This window comes from Zea mays, chromosome 2 (assembly GCF_902167145.1).
Source record: "Zea mays cultivar B73 chromosome 2, Zm-B73-REFERENCE-NAM-5.0, whole genome shotgun sequence".
NCBI lineage: Eukaryota > Viridiplantae > Streptophyta > Magnoliopsida > Poales > Poaceae > Zea > Zea mays.
Window position 1 is genome coordinate 226,767,506 of NC_050097.1, and position 13,378 is coordinate 226,780,883.

Below are 13,378 nucleotides of genomic sequence, written 5' to 3' on the forward strand. Positions count from 1 at the left end.
GCTTGTCATTCATCAAATAGACTATATTGTCACAAACTCTTGAAGAAAACTCCATATGAATTGCTCATTGGTAGAAAGCCAAATATCTCATATTTTAGGGTATTTGGTTGCAAATGTTATATTTTGAGAAAGGGAAGTCGGCTTTCTAAATTTGAGAAGAAATGTGATGAGGGTTTTCTTCTTGGATATTCATCAAATAGTAAGGCTTATAGAGTCTTCAACAAATCTCATGGTATTATTGAGGAAGCATATGATGTTGAATTTGATGAAACAAATGGGTCTCAAGATGAGAGTGATAATCTCGATGATGTTGGGGGAACTCAATTGAAAAATGCAATGAAAACAATGGCCATTGGTGAAATAAAACCTAAGGAAGATGATGATGAAGATAGTGTAGTTGTTATTCCTTCATCCTCAACTATAAATGAGGAAGATCACCAAAGCCAACAACTCGATGAAACCTTGGATACTCATGATCAAGGTACTTCAAGACCTACGGTTCCTCCCAATGCTTCAACAAGCAACTATCAAACCGTATCAAGAATTCATCATTCCATTGTGAAGGATCACCCGGTTGATCAAATTGTGGGTGATATTAGTAAGGGTGTTCAAACTCGCTCTCGCATAGCTTCATTTTGTGAACATTTCTCTTTTGTATCTTGTATGGAACCTAACCGTGTAGATGAAGCTCTACTTGATGTTGATTGGGTGAATGCAATGCATGAAGAATTAAATAACTTCGCTCGAAATAAAGTTTGGGAGCTTGTTGAGAGACCAAAGAACCACAATGTTATTGGTACAAAATGGGTGTTTCGCAACAAGCACAATGAAGATGGTGTGGTAGTAAGAAACAAGGCAAGATTAGTTGCACAAGGATATACTCAAATTGAAGGATTGGATTTTGGGGAGACATTTGCTCCCGTAGCAAGATTAGAAGCAATCCGGATTCTACTTGCTTATGCTTGTGCACACAATATCAAGCTCTACCAAATGGATGTAAAGAGTGCCTTTCTAAATGGTAAGATTAGTGAACTAGTGTATGTTGAACAACCTCCCGGTTTTGAGGACCCCAAAAGACCTAACCATGTGTTCAAGCTTTCTAAAGCTCTCTATGGGCTTAAGCAAGCTCCACGCGCTTGGTATGAAAGGCTTAGGGATTTCTTGCTTTCCAAAGACTTCAAAATTGGGAAGGTTGACACTACTCTATTCACTAAAAGAATTGGTAAAGATTTATTTGTTTGTCAAATCTACGTTGATGATATTATTTTTGGATCTACTAATGAATTATTTTGTGAGGAGTTCGGAAAAATGATGTCAAAGGAATTTGAAATGTCTATGATAGGAGAATTGAGCTTCTTTCTTGGCCTTCAAATCAAACAATTGAAAGATGGAATTTTTATAAGTCAATCAAAATATTTGAGGGACATGCTCAAGAAGTTTGGTTTAGAAAATGCTAAGCCTATCAAGACTCCAATGGCAACAAATGGTCATCTAGACTTAGATGAAGGAGGTACAATAGTTGATCAAAAACTTTATCGTTCAATAATTGGTAGTTTGCTTTATATTACCGCATCTAGGCCCGATGTTATGTTTAGTGTATGCATGTGTGCTCGATTTCAAGCTTCTCCTAGAGAGATTCACTTGAAGGCCGCTAAAAGAATTCTAAGATATTTGAAGTATACTCCCAATATTGGTCTATGGTATCCCAAAGGTGCTCAATTTGAATTAATTGGATATTCGGATTCGGACTATGCGGGGTGCAAAGTTGATAGAAAAAGCACCTCCGGTTGTTGTCAATTTCTTGGTAGATCTCTTGTTTCATGGTCTTCTAAGAAACAAAATTCGGTTGCTCTATCTACCGCCGAGGCGGAATATATATCGGCCGGAAATTGTTGTGCTCAACTATTATGGATGAAACAAACCTTATTGGACTATGGAATTATTTTCAAGAATGTGCCTCTCATGTGTGATAATGAGAGTGCGGTGAAATTGGCTACCAATCCGGTCCAACACTCAAGAACCAAGCATATTGATATACGGCATCACTTCTTAAGAGATCATGTTGGCAAGGGAGATATCTCTATTTATTCCATTGGCACCGATGATCAATTAGCAGACATTTTTACAAAACCTTTGGATGAAACAAGATTTTGTTCTCTAAGAAGTGAAATGAATGTGATCGATATCTCAAATGTGACTTGAAGTTGATCACACATGTGTCGCCTTGCATCTTGGGTCTAAGTATGCTTTTTTATGCTATTTATTTGGTATTATTTGTGCATTTTTCATTTCTAATTGCTCTAGATAGTTTAATTCAAAAATCTTGCATTTCTCAAATACATCATAAGTATATGCATGCATACCAACTTTTGGATTGGTCAACATGTCCACATATGAGCACCAATTCGGATTCGGAATTCAAAATCAGAAAGTGGACAGAAATTGGAAAAATGAGTATCAGGCCGCGGACCGTCCGCCTATGGACCGCGGACCGTCCGCAGCATCAGGAAATGGACAGTCCGAGCAGCCTCGCAGACCGTCTGAGATCATCAGGGCGCGGACCGTCCGCCGCCCCCGCGCGGACCGTCCGCGACAGGGCAGAAAAAGGGACAGAGCCCGCAGTCTTGCCAGTTGTGCCCACTCGGTTGTTCTCTTTTGCTCTCCTCTCGCATATACTCTCTTGTGTCGAGTGTGCGCGGACCGTGAAGAGAAGTTGCGTGCGGACAGTCCGACAGCTAGCAGCACCATTCACTCAACATGTCTTCATCACGGTATCTTCAAATCTTGTGGATTTAATCAAATTTCATCAACTTTGAGATTATTTGGGTTTCTTCTCTGATCTGAAATTGAGCAGTGGGTTTCAAAATCTGATTGGTGGGATTGTTAGTTCTTCTCAATATCAATGCTATGCAAAATTTTCAACTTATTTGGCTGGGTATTATCTGCAAAACCATCAAATTGAACACTTGTGGCGGCTAGGGTTCTTGGAGTCGCCCCTGGTCGGTCGCGGACCGTCCGCCTGGTGGTCGCGGACCGTCCGGGCCTCTGGCGCGGACCGTCCGGCCCCCTAGCGCGGACCGTCCGGACCCTGGCAGAGTGTTACCATTCCTTTCCTTCTTATAAGTGGCGGTTGGTATCGATTATTTATCTCTAGCTGTCTGTCACCTTGTTGCAGTGGTTTTGGTGGTCTCCGCAAGAAACTTGCAGGTCGCTTTAAATCAAAGCGCCCTCGTGGCAATGATGATGATTATACACCGACCACTGATTCAGAGGCCCAATCCTCAGCTGGGGGCACTGAATCCATGGATGCTGAAGATTTTCTTAATGTTCATCCAGATTATCCCATTGATATCCAAGGATGGACTTATCCCAAGCGGCGATTTTCTATGGCTGAGTACTGCTCTAGACGGACTATGAACCAATATGCTCTGCCATCAGATACAAATATTCAGTTTTTCCACACTCAGCTGCAGTTTGACGTCTTTTGGGGCACCCTGGTGGATACCAACTTTCATAAGCATCAGGTGATTGATTGGTCCTTCTTGCTCAGTCAATCAGTCATGGAGGGTCTTATCCCCAAATTTGAAACATGTGGGTTATACCAGTTTATGGGGCAGCGCTCCGATTTCAATGAAATGGCAGTTAAGCAATTCTTGGCTACCTCAGAGATTGATATTGCAGAAGAATCTATCACCTGGATGACTGGCTTCAAGCGGTATTCTGCTTCTTTTGCTGACTTTGCCGCTGCCAACAGTCTGAACTATGACACTATTTCTGCTGGGGTGGATCTATATACTGAAGATAACTTTGAGGATTTTGTGCAGTTTTATGAGCCAGCCAGGCTCGGTATACCCAGGAGATTTGGAGAAACAGCAGGACTCAGACATCATCCTGCTGTCATCAACAAGATTGCCAGAGTCACCATTCTTCCCAAGAGTGGTGATAAGAGTAAAATTCGAGATAAGTTCTGGAACATAATTCATCACATTATGAATGGAGAAGTCATGAACATTGTTCTTTTCATGATGAGGCAGCTTAATGATTTAAAGATGGACAAGAATCAAAACTTGGCATATGCTCCATACATTATGGCTCTTATCAAATCCAAGACAAGATTTGAGGGCCCATGTGAGATTGTCCACACTCCATTCAGGCCTTTTAAGAATGAGATAGGGTTTCTCACCAGGCCACTCACTCCATTCCCAGATGATGAGGAAGACCCTGGCTATGAGGGTGGAGCAGCGCCTAATGTTGAGGAACAGCAGATGCCTCCTCCTCCACCTCCTCCTCAGCCTCAGCACTATTGGGAGCCTGCTCCAGGATATTTTGATCCTTATTTTCACAACATGCAGCAAGGGCTGGAGGCTCATATTGATACTCGATTTGAGGGGTTGATGTCACATGTGGATCACCGCCTCGATGACATGCAGTCTCGCTTTGACAGCAACTGGGATGCGCTCAACTCTGAATTTTCTGACTTTCGTGATCAAATTCACACTAATGTCACTGATCCCATCATGTCAAGGCTGAATAATATGCAACAAAGCTTTCAAGATAACATGGGTGCTCTCTCCAGTCAGTTTGATAATCTTTCTACAACTGACAACATGCATGATATCAGTCAGAGGCAGCAGCAGCTCCAGCAGGACTTTGCCCAGTTCTCCTCCCTGTTTGACACCTTCAGCACTCATTATTACAACATGCATCCTCCGCCTAGTGATCAGTAAGGCCTCTCCTTTGTGGCAATTGATGCCAAAGGGGGAGAGAAGTGATGAGAAGTTGTCAGGCGTCTCCTTCAGGGGGAGTTGGTGGTTCTATGTGGACACTAAGACCATGCATATGCATTTTATTTTTTTCGTGCCGTTTTAGTTTATGTCTTATGCATTTGGAACTTGGTTTGATCTATTAACTCTATGTCGTATGTCTGTGGATTATTATCTGTAATATTCTGTGGGATGAACTATGTTTTTAGCTCAAATTACTCTGTGTGTGGTTAATCGAGATGTGATTATAATTGCTGCGCTCACTCTACGAATCATCGCTTGTATGTCTCGATAACCATGTTTGTAGGAAAGTCTCCATCAAGCTCCAATGTATTATGTGTGTTATATCTTCAACTTCAAATAATCCTGCACACACTTAGGGGGAGCCTTTCTTGCATACTGAGTTTCTATTGGGATTTATCTATCTTTTGGACAGAACTTCAATTCAAGATAAGTCCTATGAAACTCATCTCCAAAATCTATTTTATACCTTTGGTATGAGAGAGATTTGGAGAAACTAAACTTCTCTTTGATATACTATGTGGTGTTGTCATCAATTACCAAAAAGGGGGAGATTGTGAATCATCTAGGCCCCTTTGGTAATGTTTTGGTAATCAATGACAACTACTTGTGGACTAACGATTCTTGGAGAAATAAGAATGCAGGGTTGGACCACAAAGAAATAAGATTGTTGGAGAGTCATACGCATTGGTTGTGGATCAGATGAAGGCAAAGGTATAATATAGGTTTTGCTTTTGCCGGTCTTGAGGAGTTTAGAGAAGATACCTGACCGGATTAGTAGGCTAGATAGCCGTACTATTAAGAGGGGTCAATGACTTAGATCTGTGTAAAACTTAGTGCCTCATAGAGCATCAAGTAGTTGCATTTACATAAGGACTAACAGCGCTTCTCATTTCATGTGTTAAAAGTTCATTCCAAAGCATGTTTGAATTTTGAGAAGTCTTGGTCGCGCGGACTGTCCGGCCCTAGGGGGCGGACTGTCCGCGATCCTCCAGAGGGTCCGAGGTTTGACTTTTCTGTGATTGACTCTGTATTCTTTTGCACTGCGGACCGTCCGGGCCTTAGGGCCGGACCGTCCGCAGTCCTGACCAAAAGAAGGGGGCTTCGGGTCAGTCCCTGAATTATAGGCGGACGGTCCGCCTGTGAGGCGCGGACGGTCCGCATGTGTCTAACTCGTTTTGGACAGGGACTGTGTGTTTTTATTGAGTTGTACTACGGACGGTCCGGGTGACCAGTCCGGACAGTACTGTCTCAGGTCGCGGACGGTCCGGGATTTATAGCCGGACGGTCCGCGTGTGTTAACTCCGTTTGATCCGAGGCTCAGGTGTTTGAAATTGCCAGGTCGCGGACGGTCCGACCTTGAAGGGCGGACTGTCCGGACCCACCTTTTGAGTCGACTCTGACATGTTCCAACGGTCATTATAGCCGTTATGGTGTACGGCGGACCGTCCGGCCCTAGGGCGCGGACGGTCCGCGCGTGCGCAGAACTGCCCTCTTTTGTGCATAACGGTTGGTTTTAGATGGGGGCCTATAAATAGAAGGGTAGCTCGTGTGTGAGTCCTCACTAGGCCATTCCTTGCACACATTGAGCTCATTTGTGATCCTCCAACTCACTCTCTCACACTCTTTGCTTAAGGTTGCATTCTAGTGAGAGATTGAGGGTTCCTAGTGCATTTGCATCATTTGGTGATTCTTGAGGCACTAGGTGGTACACCGAGCAAGCGTCGTTGGCTTGTTACTCTTGGAGGTTGCCGCCTCCTAGACGGCTCGGGTGATTGTCTCCGTCGAGCTCTCCAAGAAGATTGTGGAGAAGCCGCGGTGTTGATTGTGAGGGGTTCGCGCCTACCTCGTCGGAGCGGCAAAGGTGACATTAGTGGAATCGAGGTATTGAGTGATTTCTTGTCCACTTGGCTCAAGATCAAGTCGTGTCTTGATAGAGGAGCAAGTGAGAGCTTGAAGTCCACCTCAACGTGGATTAGGGGTGATCGGCAAATCACCGATACCACGGGATAAATTTCGGTGTCCATTTCTTCTAGCATTACTTATTACCTTGCAATTGATTAGTGTTTTGCTTATAGTTCTTCAAGTATTCAATCTCCGTAGTTGTCTTTCATACATTGTTTACTTATTGACACTAGTAAATTTATTTCCCTTGTTGTATTGATTAAATTTACTTAGTATTGTTGTTTTTAGTCAAAACCGTCTATTCACCCCCCCTCTAGCCGGTGTCCTAGATCCTACAGCTACTCCGCAACGCCCGCGGATGGAAGGTTGCGCCACCAAATCGCGCGGATGGAAGGTCCACCTCCTCCTCCTCCTCTCCCCAAATCGCGCATCCGCCGCGCCCTCAAATCCCCCGCTCCCGGATCCCAAGCATGGATGACTGCGCCGGATCCGCTCCTCTCTGCTGTCCGTGCCCACGCCGTCCGGCGCCCGATCCGCTCCTCCCTGGAGTAACTCCAACAGCGGACCCTAACAGTCCTGCTGTTCTGCGTCCGTGTACCAAGGCGCCAGCCACCAGGGCAACGAGAGCACCGACACCGAGCAGCACGCGAGCTCTGCGAGCGCCAAGCAGCAGCAGTAGCATCGCAGGGCGTAGGCGTCATAGCAGGGGCACGGATTCCGACCGACACTTCGTCGTCAAGCTCTCGCCATTTGCAACTCCTTGCTCCGCGGACCTCGACGCAAACTACAACTTCTCGCTCGCGCCTGTCCAGGATCTGCTCTCGCCATGGTACCGCCCTCTTTCTCGACCTCTGAATCCACCCCCATCTCCCCTGCTCCCTCCTGCATTTGCTGTCCTTCTTGGAAGCAGGTTGCAGGGACCAAGATTGCCATTTCGTGAACGATAAGCCTTCATCTGCAGTCGAGTAAGTTGGCTCATGTAAAATCTACTAGCGACTGAGATTTCCTTTTCCGTATTTCGTTCAAGAAATGGCAATCTTGGTTCAGTGACCCCTAAGCATTTCTCCTGTGGCTTCTAACATGTTTGTATCCCCATAGATTTGTTCAGCAGAAGCTGGGTGGCCCGTCAATCTCTGACTATGAAAAGCTCAAGGCAGAGAAGTTGGACTTGCAATTGAAATATGATAAGCTTTTAGAAACCCACAAGGAAACATGCAGACATGTATGCGATGTTACTGTGTTGGCACTGTACACTGCTCTGTCTATTTACACGGCACACTTAATGTTCAATAGCATTTGGAAGAGATGATCGCAATGACTGTTCAACAAGGACTGTATGTGCCTTTTGTTTACCTTTTACTCCTCCGCTTGCTTTTTTCTTCTTTTTTTCCGACCCTCTTGATGATTACTACTGCTCTTGCATAAGGCTCGTGTGAAGGGTATGATCAGCACACAGCAGAATTGGTTTAGCCAAGGCCAATGTATGTCTGTATTGACCTCACTCTGCAAAACATTCCTGCTCTGTAAATAGTGTTGTAAAGTCGCTTATTAAAATGTTGCCCAGGTATACTTTTTTGGTGAGGGCTGATTTGATAAATAGAGAATTGGAGAGGTATGAGGAAGAAATCTCCTTACTATTCTATAGATCCCCTCTTAATTCAACAACAGACAAATCAAACATTGCATTTTTCTTAAAGCTATTACTATGCTTCTATATGAATACCTAAACCTATACTGGTTTCAGAATGTTATATATTACTAGATTTTTCCATTTTTGTTATTGAAATGTAAAGTGTAAAGTGAAAATAAAACTACACCAACCAATGTATGTGGCAACACAGCAAGAAACAAAGTAGGCTCAAAGTTGATATGCTACAGAGAGGTATGTAGGTGACAACAAATGTATACACTTATTTCAGAAGTAAGAAATAAGAAACAAAACATACTATCACAATATATGACACGCGGCACACAATTGTCTTTAATATGTTCCATCTATCGAGTATATGCAACAAAATTATTTACCTTCTGTAAGCAGCATTTTCATAGACAGCAACAGCAAGTATACTAATTGTCTTATCAATGTGCACACTGCACAGTGATCATTAGACAGAACAAACCATGAACAAAACTAATGTTAAATCACAAAGGACCTTAGTTGATATGTGTCTTACTTACTCTTTTAGGTGGTATTGTAGTTCCAGCTAGCAAACTAAGACCTGATGCTGACATGACTGTAGATGAGCGCACAACCTACAAAAGCAAATTATATATCAGATGGGACATTACAGGTCAATTTTATTCTCTCAAACAAGAAATCAAACCTGACCTTAGGTGCCTCAATTCTAGGAGACTCTGGTTCCAAAGTCGGGGGTAAAGAAGCAACATGTGTATGTGGGGATCAATTAGTGAAGATTCAAATTTTAAAAATGTAAGGTATCTCAATAATTTTACCCTAATAATTCTCTCTGAGGATTCAATAGCAGGACGAGAAGTTGATGATGTAACCTGAAAATCGTATGAGTAACAATCAGCAAGGATGAAACAAGATAGTTGTTAGATTCCATAAAACGCATCAAAGTAGGTGTCACTCGGAAATTTGTGCAACAATGGGCACCTACATTTTTTTACAATAAACGAAGTTGTGCCTTAGGAAATTACAGGAGGACCGAGGTTCAAATTTCTCACAGGTCATAGGCTTAACATGATGTGTTCACAATAAATTCATAAGAGTGAATCAGGTATATGTGTTAACTTGCCTGACGAGTATCAGCTTTCGGGCTCTGATCCAATCTTTTAGTGAATTCACACAAATCATATATTCCTCGTGTTGTCCGATCCTAAGACATTTCAGTATGAGATTAGAAATATAATTGAGTCGCTGGGAGAAGAATGAGTCAGTGATGTAAATGTCTACTTGAGTATAAGCTAGGCGTCCAAGCTTTGTCTCCTGCAACACAACAGGAAATCCGTTTGTAGTTAGCACTACAAGTGAATCAGTTCGTATTGAACAGAAAACAAGAAGCATGGTATAATGTACCTACCAGACTACGAACTACGAGATGAACTGTTTCCATTTCCTTCTGGAAGGCACTTAGATCTCCATGGATGATTGTAACCTATGAAATAGCTTTTTCAGTCTCCACTAAATTACACCAGATCTTGATAAAAGCAAAGCATATGGGTAAGCTTCAAACCTCTTCCCTTGTGGCTTCTGTAATTACTTGGCATTCATCTAAACTACAATCTACACGATCAATCCTTCCAGCAAGATGTTTCTTTGCAACCTGATATGAAAATATTTCACATAAACAGATTACCAGATGTGACAATAAGAACCAGAACTGTTAGAGGAGGTATTGTCATAGAATTATATTGTATTGCATTGAGCCCCATGGGCTGATTATATACAATGCACAGGACTAACACCCTACGTTAAAAGGCAATGCGGTATAATTCATATCTAGATACTAGGTGAGTGCCCGTGCGTTGCAACGGAGACATATAATACATAAGTTACCGTGATATTATATGTCCCCGTTGCAACACATGAGCACTCACCTATATGTACATAAGTTATTATATGGTTCCGTCGCAACGCACGGGCACCCACCTAGTAAATAGATGAACAGTGCTCTGCATAAAGTACCTTTTGGTGGACTGTAGAATTGCTGTGTGTAATCTTTCCCCTTGAACACCTTCGTTCTAACTTACTCTATAAAGTCGAAGGTACTATTGTAAATTTGTTACATGAAAGAAGAGAAACGTGATATTAAAATATCTGAGATGGGTTATCATGTTTATCTTCTTCACATTCTTTGACATATTTACTTACACAATTAAGTCATAATTTACTTGATTGAGTCCTAACCTTCGTCTTCGAAGGGGTTATTATGAAGGGATAACTACTTAAGGACGAAGGTTGATCATCTATTTAATATTGTGTTGCCTTGTTTTCGACTATGTATAGCAATTGAGAACAAGTGACCAACATTGGCGCCCACCTCCGGTGAACTAACTTTCGACCACAACCACCTTCATCATGCCTCCGAAGACAATGGGGTCAGGGGTTGTTCTTGCTCCTCTAGATACCAATCAAGATGGAATCCTCCTAAGAGAAGCCCGAAGCCAGAAAAGGAAGGTTGCTAGCCCAACTCCACAAGATGAGGAGCTGGATCAAGAGATCAACAACCTTGAAGCCACACAAAACAAGTGGAGAAGAGAAGGGAAAAAATGCTTATGTTCTCTAAGCTACAAAAGAAGATCGACAAAGCAGCTGAGGAAATGCGACACATCGCACAAGATACTGAACACTAGGGGTATTGACCACATCAAGGAGACCTTCGATAAGAAGGCCCTAGCCACAAAGATATGCGGTATGAAGATTTTAACCATGACAATGTTGTTTTTGATGATGCTTCTCCTCTAGCTATAGAGATGCAGGCAGCACCATGGCCACCTTCGTACAAGCCACCCCAATTACCCATGTACGATGGCCACTCGATCCGAAGCAATTTCTCATGAGCTACGAAGCAACCATACCATCCTATGGTGGCAATACAGTTGTCATGGCCAAGTCCTTCGTCATGGCAGTCAGGAGTGTTTCTCAGACCTGGTACTCTTCTCTCAGGCCAGGCACAATTGTATCTTGGCAGAAGTTGAAGGACATGTTGATCACAAGTTTCCAGAGGTTTCAGATGAAGCTGGTAATTGCTCAAGCTTTGTTCCAATGCACACAAGACCATGAGGAGTATTTATAGGCTTACGTCCGAAGGTTTTTGTGTCTCAGAGCCAAAGCACCAACGGTGCCAAATGAAATTGACATTGAAGCAATGATCAAGGGGCTTCGGCCAGGTCCAACAGTGCAGTATTTTTCTAGGAAGCCTCCTCGGACTCTAGAGAAGCTTCTCCAAAAAAATGGACGAGTATATTAGGGTCGATAATGATTTTCGGCAAAGAAGAGAGGAAGCTTACAGATACTCTGAGATGACAAGGGGCTTTGGGGGAAGATTTCATCCAAGACATGTTAGAACAATCCACAACCCAGGTCAAAGTGAAGACAAGAACAATCATAATCAAGGGCAGTAGAGCCACTCCCAATCAACAGGGACACATCAGAATTCCTTCAGACCACAAGCCCCAAGAGGCAGAGGAGGACGAAGCTTCGGAGGAAGATACAACCCTCAGTCAGGAAGACTATTCTGTCTATTCTGTGAAGAGGATAAGGGACACACAACAAGGACTTGTCATGTCACAAAGCAGAAGAAAATAGCTGAAGCCGAAGCAAGGCAGAATCAGCCGAAGCAAGTTCTTCATACTGCTTCGTACTACTCTCCATACATCCCAGAGTATGTACGCAACCAACATCCACTTCAACAACCTACAAATTTAGTTGCATCAGCAAGCCACTCTCCGGCTAGGTGGGCCTTACCTCAACCATCCACATTAGTTCCATCTTCGTCTTATAATCAGCAACCTCAAGGGCAATATCAAGATCAGCAATAGTGTGATGCGAGAGAAGAGTCTGAAGCTCGAACAGTCAACAACACTATTCCAGAATCTAAACATATCTACTAAAGCACCAGAGGGGCTTGATCAAGAATTCTGAAGCTATCTTCAAAGAACCTATTATATTTTTTGTTTCTTTTGCTTTACATTTGCCCCAAAAATACTTTAAGAAGGTATATCCTTCGATGCTTTGTAATAAATCTGAGGTTACACCATCGAGTGTAACGAAAAGTGCTGAAGAAGCTCCAAAGTCGTTCCTATGGGGATGCAGAGCTCAAAATACCACCTAATAAAGGTGAAGAAGCTCCAAAGTCGTTCCTACGGGGATGCTGAGCTCAAAATACCACCTAGTAAAGGTGAAGAAGCTCCAAAGTCATTCCTAAGGGGATGCGGAGCTAAAATACCACCTAGCAAAGGTGAAGAGACTCCAAAGTCATTTCTAAGGGGATGCATAGTCTTATTATAATATTTTTTTCTGTCATCACATCATTATGCATCATATCATTCTGCATTAACCATAGAGAAAAGAAGAGAAATTGCTCCTTCATCTGCAAATAAAGCTTAGCTACGAAGCTAAATACATGTCTTTGATAAATCTTCGAGGAATGAAAACAGGAGGACAGAAAGAAGGGGAAAATACTACATATCCAACAATCATCATCATCAACAGGACAAAGAAGGGGCCTGTTGGGGGCCTTCTCCTCCCAAAGGTCCTTAAAAACATAATTAACCATTTATTTTCAGCACAAGATATTACAGGAAACTTCATCTTCCGAAGTACAAGCTTCTCCCTTATGACGAAGGCACACAAGATGAAGACGGATCTAAAAAGGATAAGAGTAAACACCGAAGTTACCACCAGATGAACAGCTTCGGCTCGCAATGAAGATGATGAATAATGATGATGACCGAAAGGGGAAAAGACTACTTAATCCTTAATAATTTGTATTACGATCATGTGTAAATGTTGAGGACATAAATGTACTTTTGCTCTAGCTATGTCCCGTGCCTATAAATAGATGAACAGTAACATCGTACTGTTCACGCTGGATTGTAATCACTCTCTCGCATTTTCGCCTTCAAGCAAGCCGAAGGTATCAATGTAATATCAATACTATCGGATATTCATTTATGTTTTATGGAACATGAATATAAATGAATTAATGAAGATCCAGTATTGA

The 13,378-nt window shown here is 42.7% G+C and overlaps 1 long non-coding RNA gene and 1 other non-coding gene across 2 annotated transcripts; both read right to left on the minus strand.

The window, feature by feature from the left end:
• Positions 1-8,171: 8,171 nt before the first annotated feature.
• On the minus strand, positions 8,172-9,064 carry LOC109944618 (uncharacterized). Its single transcript, XR_002267738.1, has 3 exons — positions 9,019-9,064; positions 8,868-8,942; positions 8,172-8,192 (listed from the first exon to the last, which is right to left on the minus strand). It is a non-coding gene; the product is annotated as an uncharacterized lncRNA (long non-coding RNA).
• A 379-nt stretch (positions 9,065-9,443) lies between these two features.
• On the minus strand, positions 9,444-9,817 carry LOC103647979 (uncharacterized). The gene is made up of 3 exons (XR_002267739.1): positions 9,734-9,817; positions 9,607-9,639; positions 9,444-9,529 (listed from the first exon to the last, which is right to left on the minus strand). It is a non-coding gene; the product is annotated as an uncharacterized protein (transcript).
• Between the last annotated feature and the right edge of the window lie 3,561 nt (positions 9,818-13,378).